The sequence below is a fragment of the Argentina silus genome, assembly GCF_951799395.1.
Source record: "Argentina silus genome assembly, chromosome: 18".
NCBI lineage: Eukaryota > Metazoa > Chordata > Actinopteri > Argentiniformes > Argentinidae > Argentina > Argentina silus.
Window position 1 is genome coordinate 11,898,624 of NC_139672.1, and position 11,913 is coordinate 11,910,536.

Below are 11,913 nucleotides of genomic sequence, written 5' to 3' on the forward strand. Positions count from 1 at the left end.
GGTCGGAAAAGAAGACAAAACAAAAACGTAACAGTTCCGATAATGTAGCATTCTCTTTCATTCTTTCAAGACAATATCATTGAAATGGACGCTGCGGATTGAAGCGCACTGTCAAAACAAACTATGATAGGAGATGCTGCAGCGGCTGGTCGTCGATAACGCAACTTAAGTTGTTGGATAAGGGAAAAGGCAACCCCTACGGCGCACGGATAATATGCAGCATTCAGCCAACACTTGTCGTTCTCCTGTATCTTGCTGCACCCCCACAATGAGGACATATTACACATTCCACAAATGCACGCACGGAGTGATACAAAAGCAATTAGTTTGTCTCTCACAGCCGTCATCACTGTGCGGGTGCGTTTTCCCTTTTACCTGAGTTAGGACTAGTGAGACGTGAGTATCCAAAAATTATTCATTAAAATGAACCTATCCAACAAATCGAAATGAAACGCGCATATCATTTTGCACTTCTACAACGCTAAAAATGCATTTGCTGTATGGATAATGTTTGTAAACTTGACATAAGCGTCATGTACTACCTTGTATCGTCGTCGCCACATTCTCTAAAGCGCCTGTCACAACTAAATGATGTGAGCAGCTTGCCTGAGAACAAGCCAAACTTACCTGACTTAAGAGCTTGACAAAAAAGAAAGTAAGCTTCAGGTTCCCAATATTCTGACTTGACTTTCCTTTGTTCTCCTTTTTCTTTTTTTCTTTTTTTTAGATATATCCTTTCCTTTAAAGTCTATGGTCGGTGCCTCAAAATAACCATTGATTCCAACTCATAAAGTCACTATTTCACGTTATTTGTTGACGTTGATCATTTGCTCTTCTGAATTAACAAGAAGTGTGTGAGTGTGTGAGAGGGAGCTGTGCTTTCTGCAAGAGAAGAAGAAGAAGAAATATACGTGTGACAAATTATGCTACCAAGAAACAACACATCATTATCCTTGGGCCTGGGGCTCAGTGAGTCGTAACGAGAGTAATAGGAAATCCACGGTTGGGGAGAGAAACGGTCGTGCATGGCCGGTGGAGAGAGACCATGCAGGGGTATGGATGCTGGAGAGACTCGCAAAATTATGGCTCAAGGCTATTGTAAAAACTGTCGAGCGTAAATGACTGCGATTTCAAACATCTATGGAAGAAAGAAAAGAGAAAGGGGGAGAAAAACCGAGTCTTTCCCTCGCTGTTATAGAGAGAACCGTCAAGTTTTAGTGCGCATTGCTAATTAGTCAATTTCTCTCTGCCTTCACAGCCCGACGACTTTGCTGCTGAGCTGAAACTGCTAATTTCTGGGACCAGCCTTTTTTTGGCTGTGAACTGGATGGATGAATGGCTTGTCTCGCACAAATGACAAAAAGCCCCTGCCTTAATCTCCATCGCCAAAATAACCCCTCATCTCATTCTGCTCCTGCTAGTCCTTCAAAAGAAGGTGCTCTATACAAACTTTAGACCCACATGCATCACATTTAAACATAAACAATTATTCACTGTTATACAACATTTAGTTATAAAAACAAAGGCCTGTTCAGTATTTCCTCATGCACAATATCTTTAGAGCCATAAGGCCAGCCACATTCTGACAACAGACACACATTTTCAGCAAGTGATGTTACTATACTGTACGTAACAGTTATTAAATGAAGCAGAAATTATTTGGATTGAGGAAACTTGTCGTTTGAATATGAATAATTAATAATTCCAAGTTTTAATCGCAGGGAAATAGGCTCATTGTAGACCAAATAGGAAGGGACAGAACTTCCAATTTAGAGTGCCAAATTAAACCCAATACTTGACATGCTTGATTTAGATGCCCTACATGCCGTGCTTACAGTATCATTACCGTTTTCATAGACTTTATACATTAGGTCTACAGTATATGTTGGTATTTCATCATTTTGACAGTAGTTCTAAACCTTTGCCCCTTTGGCTACAGATGCACTGTCAGTTGTCTTCTGTGGTTTTATAGACACAAACGACACCTCAGGTACTGTACATATATATATATGTATATATTTGGCCTCTTATGGCAAAATCAGGTCACTTAGGTGAGCCAACCGTCTGCCAAGCCACCATGAAGGACCTCCATACCCACACATTTAAGGGATATCTCATAAGTTTCTAAGTATATACGATACTGTTATGATCACATATACAGTAATACTGTTATGAACATGTGATGGCACATCCCACATTGGCTGCATACTACCGTGGCGACCTATAGTCTTCCTGGGGTCTACAGAAAAATACCTTTCAAACGACGACAAACAAACAAAACTAGAAAAGGACGACAACAACAACCCACACAAAATACAGTGAGTTGAAAATAAAATCAAGACATGAATCTGAATCAGTGTTAAATCTGTAAACAATGTGGTTTCTTTGTGTTCATGTATTTTTGAATAGTAATTCTGTGTGTCACCCTCTCACTTAATATGAAATTCTGTCAAAACAAAGTACTTATATTGTAATTATATTGCCATTTCTAGTGTGGGACCACTGCTGTATATGCCTACATTAACTTATACCATACAATTATATTGGCAATATCAATTGACTATACTGCATTTACAATATACATATGTCTCATCACAATCAGGGGGTTTTAGAATAGTAAATCAAACACATCACAAAAAGTGAACTGCAAAAAAACATTCAAGCAAATCAAATCCAAATCTGTTTTTAAAAAGACTTATTAGGTTGGGCTGAACTGTCAATTAAATAAAGAGCTCAATTGGAGCAAAAACCTACACATACAGGGGTCCCCTGGGACCAGAACTGACAGATACCTCCCAAGTTAGAGAATGACAGATAGGGATAAATGGGCTTGTTCATGTACTATGAAATAGAGCAACACCATCATGCAACCATCATATAATAGCAGGCCACACATAAAGGTAGAGTTTGTGAAAGATAAAATCTTGATGCCTTTTGGTGGTTGAATGCTAACAGGACCACATCACTTCTCAACATGGTTAATAGTTCATACAGTACTGGGGCCATGTTGCCTTGGAAAATGTAGCTAGACCCTATGAGTTTTCATCTGGCTATGCTACTCTTTCAAACAATGTCCATCATTGGATATTGTTCTATGAATTTATGTTCATCAAGGGTTTATCAAAACACAGTGTACTGTTGATCATTGTTCAACCCCTTCCAAAGGACTCAACAGATTTTGCAAGACTGTCGCCTGTATATTTCCATTTGGAATCAGGGACTGTACAGTAATGCTTGCCAAAGATGATACAACACTCAATTAGCAGGACATTAGCCAAGTCTCCTGCGAGCTATCCTGAGTGCTACGATACGACCATTTCCAACTCTTTCAGCTCTTTGTAGCAACTCAGTCTCCCGAGGCCACTGGTCTTCAAATTGCAGGGCGTTTATGGTTGTAGGTTGTTGCAGTGAGGGGGGGTGGGGGGGGGTCATCAGATAAGAGAAGAATTTCGAGGACTAATTAAACCCTCTGAGACAAAGAATCACACTACAGTGATTTACAACTCTTTCTATACCAGTTAAGCCAACTCATATTTATCTGTCACATTATATATACAGCATCTTGGAAAAAAAGACTTATATGATAAGATGATTTCTTTTTTATCTGAATTCAACATGGAAATATACTGCATATCTACTCTTTTATAAAAAATGTTGTAGGAGATGATACATGTCATATTAGGTTGATAAATAATAGCATTACATCACTGATATGATACATATGTATTTTCCCCCTTTTCTTGGTATATTTCTTGGTATAAGTGTGTTTTGAAGTTTTCCCACTTTTCCTTTTGTCAGACAGTGGGTTAAGGTTTGTGTCAAGACTAGGGTTAGGTTGAACATCAAGGGTAGGTTTAGGACTAACAAACTGACACAAAACTCATACCAGTGGCCTTCAGCTCACTATGTTCTGGAGCTCTGCAGGGTGTGTAGATTTCTGTTCCCTCCCTGCACCAACACACCTCATTAAACTAATAAGCATCAATACAGTGATAGAATCAGCTGTGTTAGCACTTGGCTGAAACAAAAAGCCTTCACACCCTGTTGCTCTCCAAGACCAGAGTTGAGACCACTTCTGTACAAAATGCATATGGAAGAATTTAGGAAATGTAAAATGTGTCCAATAAAGGAAACATGAGATGTACACAAATAGTTCGACAAATGTGAATGAAATGCTATGCTAAGATTTGGTTGACTAAGACAGGGTAATATAGAGTGTGAAACCACCATAACATTAACATATACTGTATGTTAAATCACAACACAAACACAACCCTGGATATTCATTTAGAATTGTTATGGTTAAACACACTCCTCCTCTATGTGTGTTTTTTTTTTCACTCCAGGCACAATTATAACCAGTGTGTCTTCTAACACAACTATTACAACAGTATCCATTATCTTATAATGTCAATAATTAAAATAACAGTGGTAGTGATAGGCATATCAATAACAACACAGGAAATAACGAAACAACACACACTGCTCAGATGATTACAGCCTGGAATAACAGATTAAAGATTGGAGCATTTAATCTAATCAATCCAATGACACAAAACAAGGAGAAGCAGAAAGTTGAGCATTGCAAAGTCTACCAGGCATAATTCCTTTTGCTGGCTGCTGCTGCAGCAGAGGGTATGCTAAGATAGAAAGTATTATTTTCCTAAATGGAAGGTGTCAGATGGTCACGGAAATGTGATCGGCTGTTCAAGATCACTGCTTCCCATCTGCAATTTGTGACGTGTGAAAGATTCAGCCCAAATGTGCTCACCAGGCGGAAATCCTCAGCACTTTCTCTTATCGTGAAAAAGCAAGATAACCAGCTGTTTACAGATCACAGAACATATCATATTAATATCATGGAGAGGGCGATATCATCTTGTTTGTAAAAGATATTTTGTTAACTAAGTGTGGTGGTATGGCAACATTCAAAGTGAGAGTTGTAATTTATCGCTTAGGAAATAGGTTACAGAAATGTTCCCCCTCTCCAAAAATCTCCCAATCTCTTAATAAGGTGTTGCCATGAAAAGCTCATCTTTCAGTACAGTATGTCTCATTATGTAGCAAAATTGACATTCAGGACACAGATTTTTGTTCTTGATCAATAAAACTACATTTTGACCTCTTCAACGTATCTGCTTTTGCACAAATAGTCAACTAAACCTACGTTTTATTGTAATTCCATACGTGACACGCAGGCATATAAAATGTTTTTTATGATAAGAAGCTGTGCCTAGGCTATAGTCAACATAGTATTGATTTCAAAGCTTTTACGAGCCATAGAATGTCTATAACTGCCTTTCTCAAGTACAGTATGACCTCTAATCACTCCCACTGCTGATGTACTGTACACTGTAGCCTTTCCTGTTGATTAATTCACTGGTTACTTTCATTGTATCTGATAAGAGAAGAGCAACACCATTAATCATTCATTGTGACAGTGCTAGTTTGAATATGTGTCGAGGAAAGAGAGAGTACATTTTTGGGGTAGAATAAGTGTAAAGTTAGGATTTACGCCTCTCAGGACCCCATAAACTGTAAACTGTCTCTGACAGTAGTTTAGCAGTTTAATCATCACCCAAGCACAGTTGTATTACTCAAAGAACAAATGGAATTTGCCAGAGACAAAACACTACCTTTCCAGACACAATTCAATTTATCGATGAGGTCAGAAGTTTAAAAAGGATGTACAGCAAGCGGAACATCCATCATTTACAGAGCCAAAAGTGCAGTTTGTGTCGGTGCTGCTAATTCAGTGAAGTTAAAGGTCCAGTATGTCATTTTGAGCTTTAAAATAGTACTAAATGGCCACGATAAATCATGATAAGACATGATAATGAACATTCAGTGAAGAACGCTGTTTTGGTCCAAACCAAGCGCTCTCTAAAATCTGGTGTAGAGGTCAGCTGACCTTTACATACCTATTTTACGTTGTTTTTTTTTTACAGGGATATGCACACGTTTGCCGCTATTAACAAAACGTAGCGTATGCACGTGTTCACATTCTCAGTGTGGCCAGAGGGGGCAGAAACACGCACAAAAATATTCTCCTCCTTTAACTTTCCATCTATAGTATTGCATGATAACCCCCCCCCCACGATGTGACCGACCTGCAGATATTAACCTCTATGATTGGTACAAAGTAATCACTTCGGACATTGATATCTATGAATATGGACTGGAGCCTACAGTACATGTTTCATATTAGTGCGAAATAAGTGAAAGCGCTCATATAGTGTCTATGGTGTATTAGCTCATTCAAGTGCTCTTATTTGCCATTCGGGGGACTATGGAGGGGCCTGCTGTTTGAAACCCCCCAGATCCTCACACATGGTGTAGGAACCACAGACACGGCTCACAGAGTCAGCCAGCAGCCGGGAGGTGAGTGGAGAGAGGAACAGGCGGTGTCCCCTCCAGAGTGAGCACAGGAGTGTGTGTGTAGTGTGTGTATGTATATGTGTGTGTGTATGTGTGTCTGTGTGTGTGTGTGTGTGTGTGTGTGTGTGTGTGTGTGTGTGTGTGTGAGAGAGAGAGTGTGTGTGTGTGTGTGTGTGTGTGTGAGTGTGTGTGTGTGTGTGTGTGTGTGTGTGAGAGAGTGTGTGTGTGTGTGTGTGTGTTTGTGTGTGAGACGCATTCTCAAATGACAAAGGATAGTGGGTGAGCAGCGCAGGAGGGAGGGAGGGAGGGAAGGAGGGAGGGAGGGAGTGAGGGAGTGGGGTAAACAGGGGAGTGGTGTGGGGGCTCACCTGGGGGGAGTGGCTAGACTGCTGGGACAGGAGCGTGGTGTGGTGGTGGGGAGACCAAGGTGTGTGAGATCATAGGGCGGCCTCAGTGGAGGAGTAGGCCTGGAGGAGTGTGGAGGGGCTGAGGGGAGAGGGGAGAGGGGGAGGGTGCCGCTGCTCACTCTCCCCAGCGTGATGCATCTACCTTCAGGGTGGCAGCAGGCGTGGAGTGGGGTGCAATGGAGCGAGCACGGGCGCAGTGGCGCGGTCACCTAGGGACGCTGGAGCCGCTGTTGCAGGACTGATAGTTATTCCTTGGGAGAATTGCAAGATGAGCCCCATTGTATTAGCAACTCCCCCCCCCCCCCCCCTCCACACACACACACACAAACCCAAATTGTATCAATGCTGTTGAGCCTTGTGAGTTTCGTAGGGGTGCAATGAAAATGTGATACACTATATGCAAAAGCAAAGGCTGTCGACAGTACTGTATTGCAATTTGAGTAATTGTAAAGTTTCTAATGTAGCACTGTACTGTACATGTACATGTTTGAATGGCAATCTGTATGAAAAATAAACATATGTTAAAGAAATCAACTAACGGTTCTTGTTGTAATGAATCCCAAATAAACAAACAAGTGTTGTTAGTGTTGTTATTGTGTAATTAATTGCCATTTTACAACGTAAACTAAGTATATAAATACTGATTAATGTTACCTGGCAATGTCTGTGGGCCTAGTGTAAAATAAAGTGCAACCGAAATGTGTCCCAAAACAGAATGCGTTTGGCTGTGAAACTACTAATGTAGTCGTATAAAATGTAACTCCCATAGTAAATTATCCTGGCAACAAGAAGCCAACACATTATTCCATATTGATTTGGAAAATTCTCAGACATTAAGCTTTTAATTTCTGGCTCTAGTTTCCTTTTCTTTTTTTGGTCTCAGACTGTTGCAGTGGTACAGTATCTTTTAGAAATTCTCTGTGTCTAATATGGTCAGCACTCCCAATTATTCACTCCACTGACAAGTGAAACAAATGGGGGCAACTAGTGCATTCTGTATTATCTACACTCCTTGGATTCTCTGACAATAATTAATACAATGGCAGAAGCTGCTGTTACCGACCCCGGCAACATAAGCCCAACAACATAAGCTCTCTCATTCCAAGAGCTCTTGAGGAGAAATAACCTCCAGTGGTGAGGTCCTAGATGATATAGGCCTTGTCCAGAAATAAGCCCTAGCCACTCCTGTGTAAGCAAAATGGCGGTAATTCCAACGAGCCTGTCAGGGGGCAAAGTGGAGCTGAATCATATCAAGTTTATTTATCATATGCACAGGATACAGATGCAAACAGTACAATGAAATGCTTGCTATGTGCAACCTCTCAACAGTGCAGTGTAAATATAATAGGAATAAAAAGAGTACAAAATAGGCAATAGGCACAGTAAAGTACTAAATAAGGCAGTAAAGTACTAAATAAGGCAGTAAAGTACTAAATAAGGCAGTAAAGTACTACATAAGGCAGTAAAGTACTAAATAAGGCAGTAAAGTACTAACTAGAATCAATAATAGTAACAGTCAGTACTAACAGTCAATCAATATACGTGTAGCCTTGGATATGGTGGAATATATACAGGTAAATATCATAAATATAACAGTAATAATGGGAGTGAGTATGAGTAAGTGTGTGTGTGTGTGTGTGTGTGTGTGTGTGTGTGTGTGTGTGTGTGTGTGTGTGTGTGTGTGTGTGTGTGTGTGACGTGATGGAGTGAGTGTTTCTAGCGCAGGTGAGCAGCAGGCAGTCCCGCTGAGCAGCTGGGGGAATAAGTTCAAAAGTCTTAAAGCTTGGAGATATAGAAGCCGTCTCGGAACCTGTTGGTCCAAGACCGGATGCTCCGGAACAGTTTGCCAGACAGGTAGTGGAGAGAACAGGGCGTGGCTGGGTTGGATGCTCTCGGATGATCTTCCGGGCCTTCCTCAGACACTTCCTGGAAGAGATGTCCCGTGTGGCTGGGAGCTCACTCCCTGTGGTGTGCAGTTTCCACCACTACTCTACTGATACCCATCCCAATCCTTTCATATCCACACTGTGTCTCGGGCCAAGGGGCTACAGGCGTTGTTTCTGGACAGGGCTGTAGTCCCCACAGTCCCCACAGACATGCTCAGTCTTCCTTATTCCTTGTATTACTTATTACTATTCCTTATTACTCACATCATTACATTTAACCATGTGGCTCTGGAAGATGTCAAGAACAATATGAATATACAGTAGCCTAACCATAAATAAAGTATACACGGCCTTTCATATCACAGACAGTGTACTGTGTGTGTATCTATGTCATAGACATCCAGCATGCAGCAACTGAAGCATGCAGGGGCACTGGCCACCTCGAAGGCAAGACACATAACACTTTGGCTTACAAAACTAAAAGGGTGAGTCCAAAGAGGCTTTCCTCTAGAAATCAATCAATTATTGATTGATGATTATGTATATCATGTTGCATGTTTAGATCAACCAACCCTATTGTATCAACACTCCACTAATAGCGGGGTTCTAGTTTGTTTGTTTTTTGCCACAGAAGATGTTGAAAGGTTCTTAATTATCGAGGAAGACTTTTTTTTTTTTTTACCAAACATCCATTAAAAGGACGTCACACCATTTTTAAACCCTCACAGCAGGAATTGGCATCTACAGAAGTAGAAGTGGATGAGTTTCTCTTTAACAGCTGTAATTTGTGTTTTCCAATCACCATGCTGATTTCTGCTCATTATACTCTGGTTTCACACCGGTAAGTGAGCAAAGTTTGGATTGATTGACTCTAATTAACTAAAAAATGTTCCAAGCCACGGATTTATTATCATGCTAGCTAGCCACAAATGTCAGAGACTTTCACAAATTATTATCCTGTTAAGATAAATGTCTTTGAAATCAAAGGAGTGTGGAAACACGGGGTACATGTATTGTTTTGGCGATAAATTTGTTTGGCATGTCTTCTGTGGCGGTGCCATATTGGATATGGTCCTTAAGACTTGTGTTTACATTTATCTTCACTTCTCAAACGTTTCATTGACACAAAACACACTGACAGACAGGTACGTTTTTTTTTTTTTATTATTGACATCGCTGAATGGAAACGCGCAAAACTTGAATTGCACAACATGTCTAAGGAACCGCAAACTACTGTACCGTTACGACATGTGATCATTCCCAACGCGTAAGACAGACAGGAACTAAAGGTAAACATACTTTAAACGACTACATTGAATATCTCCTAAAACCCTGTTTTTCTGCACAACTCAAAAGCACAACTGAAACAGTTCATCTATGAGGCTGAAGGGACCAGGCCTATTCCCCCGTTGTGTGCACTTAAACTTGGCTGTATCTCCCTCATTGATATTTTAGACACAGAAGCACCTCTCTCCACACATTCTTTCCTGGACTCCCATCAGCTCCATGGCTCAACTCTCCACTCTCTCGTGAACAAAGAGAGGATGACATGAGTGGAGAGGAAGCAAATGGCCCCATTTCCTCAAACAGACACTCGGTATTAAACTAGCTGCTAATCATGTCCCCTCACCCTACTGTATCTGTAAAAGCCCTTTCTTCACTGACTGGGGTGTATCACAAAATGCATCACTGGAAATGACACAGTGGTACATTATGCCCACTATGACTGTGAGACAGGTTCTGAATTGTATTTACTCATCATAATATAACCAGCATGTAATAAAGTATCCGCTCAGTTGTCAAGTGTTTTCCACCTGTCAATATCTTCACACACACACACACGCACGCACGCACGCACGCACGCACGCACGCACACACACACACATGCACACACACACACACAGACACACACACACACACACACACACACACACACACACACACACACACACACACAGTATACCCACTTCAGAGTAGCCGCATTCAGGTGTGTGTACTTTGAAGCATGCCTGCAGATAAATGTGATGACAGCCAGTACTGGTTCGCTATCATTTATTTGGGGGATTGATTAGATGCAAGGAGAGTAGATAAATGTGTTGGGGAGGTGCCTTCATTTGAGATATAGCCACAGTATGTAACCTCTATGAGAGATAGCAGACACTCAGAGCATTTCTCAAAGCATTTCTCCTCAAGGTGCTTTTTAGAGAACTAACGGGATCAGCGCTTAGTAAACCGCTGATCTGAAACACAGTTATAGCACCATTAACCTGGGTACCTTAACATGTGAGGCTCCTAGAAATATGAGAATACCTAAGCTGAAGTGATACCATTACATATTAAAACAACAAACACCAGTGTGTAGTTCTACGGTAATGCACCAAACGTAACTCATTTTCCCAAAGAGGTCTGAAAATGAAAAACGTCAAAATGGTCAAAGTATCCATACGCTCTTGTGAGCCCGACATTGCAGCTATTGGTTGTGGTAGAATCTTAAGGAGATTGTCCAGTTGTGCTGTGAGACGTCATGGACGTTCTTAGGTGAGAATAGAGCATAGTGGTGTGTTGCTGAAGTCAATGGTGATGTCAATGTCTCCCTCGGCTTCTTGTTCCATACTGCCCCCCTCTGTCCTGCCTGGCATGGGAGGCCTCTAGGCCATCAACAAACAACAAACAACAGACAACAGACAGCATCTCTATCAACCACAGAGCAGAGAGAGACACACAGAGAGAGAGAGAGAGAGAGGGGGGGGGGGGGGGGGGGGGGTACAGTCGGGCCCTACAATGCACACTTCCCTGAAGTATTCATTAAACTAACATGATTGGATTGGTCAAAGGCAAACACCAATCAAGTCATGTCGGATCAGATCAGGGATTTCTCCACGGAAGGGAGGCATTTTAAGGAAATTCAAACACTGCCAACAGCAATCCCTGAGTGACCTCAGGAAATCACACTGACTGTCATCACCTCATGAGCTGTGTCAACAGTATCTCGTTCAAAGAAATCTTCCTTGAAATCAGTGACCGTCTGAAACAGTCCAACGACGACTATTAAATTACGAAACATTTCGTAGTAATATTTGTACACATCACCACAGTGATACAGTGAACCAGAAGAGAAAAAAAAGGGAGAAAAACAACCTGGCAACTTTTGATGTGTTAAATAAATAGCCTATTAATGTGCTACAGTACATCATTAGTACACCAAGTGGTGAGAGCACATGCTTGATGGAAATCAAAAAAAA